The sequence below is a fragment of the Oreochromis niloticus genome, linkage group LG23, assembly GCF_001858045.2.
Source record: "Oreochromis niloticus isolate F11D_XX linkage group LG23, O_niloticus_UMD_NMBU, whole genome shotgun sequence".
Taxonomy (NCBI): Eukaryota; Metazoa; Chordata; class Actinopteri; order Cichliformes; family Cichlidae; genus Oreochromis; species Oreochromis niloticus.
The window spans coordinates 25,482,781-25,484,778 of NC_031986.2; the positions used below are offsets into that span (position 1 = coordinate 25,482,781).

The 1,998-nt window shown below is 43.3% G+C and overlaps 1 pseudogene; it reads left to right on the top strand.

The window, feature by feature from the left end:
* The first annotated feature begins 203 nt into the window (after nucleotides 1–203).
* On the top strand, nucleotides 204–1,731 carry LOC100700749 (kelch repeat and BTB domain-containing protein 13-like; annotated as a pseudogene).
* The last annotated feature ends 267 nt before the right edge of the window (nucleotides 1,732–1,998 follow it).

The window sequence follows — 1,998 nt, forward strand, 5'->3', positions numbered from 1 at the left end:
TTATATTAAAAAGCAAATGTAATTTTGGGGCAAACTGATCTTTTGATTTTGTATCAGCAACAACCACTAACCCTGTATTCACCCCTTTCAGTCCTGTCCACTACATGAATGTGACCCCGATCATTTGTTCTCTGCTATATTTAGCTGCTTCTATTTAAAGGCTGTGCAATAACTGATCCTCTCTAAAGAGTGAGTCACTGCTCTTGTGCTCTACTCCAAGAGTTTTGGAAATGCTTTTACCTCTTGTGTAATTTTTACAGAGGATATTTGTTACTGCCAGCAAGTTATAATGTCAGTGTACAATGGAGAATCAGAGGACAATGGCAGCTTCAGTGGTGCAGACTGTGAAAGGTATCTACCATGTGCTGGCTCTGGTCTCGTCTCAAAAACTAAACTAACTATCGTGGTTGGAGACAGACAGTTCTCTGAGGAGAAAATGTTACTGGTGCAGAGCTGTGACTATTTTCAAGCTCTGTATCGCTCCGGTATGAAGGAATGTCAGCAGGAAGAAATCCACCTCAAGTCTCTGCGAGCTCAAGGGTTCCTTTTAGCTTTAGCAGTTTACGTGGAGAGAAGCCAATTCTGGATGAGGACGACATTGTGGAAGCCATCGAATGTGCAGCTTTCTTGCAGGTGTCCACACTTACTAGGCATCTTATTGACCTTCTTGATGCAGAAAACTGTCTGCTGATGTATCACACCTCTGCAGTCTTTGGACTTATGGATCTTACCATGCAGCAGCACTGTTCATTCGAGACATGTACACTGACCTTGAGGTAGAGGTCAAGAAAACCTTACCATTAGAGCTTATCTCTTATGTGGAGTCTTTGACCCCCATGTTTTCATGGCTGTAGGAGCCCATGTGACCTGTGGTTTGGATGAAACTGTACATGCTGCCTCAAGGACCATCTGCTACCTCAATGAAACTGGCAATACTTGGAAAGTGTTAACAGATCTTCCACTAGAGGCCAGCACCTCAATGGCTGGAGTGACTGTTTTAGACAACAAACTGTTCATAATTGGTGGCATTCATGGCATCCATAAACAAGTTGTGGAATCTTGTTTCTGCTACAGTGTTGAAAGCAACAGCTGGAGCAGGATTCCCAGCACAGCACAGCTGCGTTACAATCTTAGTCTTATGGGTCTCAATGGTCATTTATATGCCATAGGAGGGGAGTATGAGCGAACAGTAATGTCATCTGTGGAAATATACAATATAAAAAACAGAAAGTGGACATTTGCTGCTAACCTACCTCGGCCAGCAGCAGGAGCAGCTTGCACCAAACCATGAGCAGGATATTTGTGTGTTTATGGAGGCCAATGGAGACCACTGAGATCTACGAGTATGCATCTGGGAAAAATGAGTGGCAGCTAGTTACCACACTGATCAGGCACCAAAGCTATGGTCACTGCATGGTGGGCCATAGGGACAACCTCTTCATCATGAGAAATGGCCCATCTGATGACTTCCTAAGATGCCTCATAGACTGTTATAACCTGAGTTTGGGCCAGTGGTCAAGCCTGCCTGGACACTTCGCCAATAGTAGAGGTTCACTAGTCACTGCTGTTGTAAGAGGGGACTCTGTGTTTACACTGAACAGAAGCATGACTCTAGAATACATAGTGGAAGGTAAAACCTGGAAGCCTAGGCGGCAGATGAAGGGTTTCCCAAGAAGTGGATCTGTGTGGACATTTCTGCTTCAGCTGCCAAAAGCTCTCAGCCTGCAGTAGTGACACTGTCTTTTGGATCATCAGTATTATTTAAATTAAACTGAGATGGGTTTTTGGTTGTTTTTTGATATTTTTTATTACAGCAATATTACTATTCATATCTTGATGCATGCTCAATCATTCAGGTAAGTGAATCCCAGGAAGTTGATTCTGTTCATCTGGACGTAGTGTTTTCATTGGGAGAAACTTTTGATCTGTGACTTTTTCAGTCTCAGCTGACCATAGCTTTCCCCAGCCTTATAAACAGAACATTTGCATAATGACTGA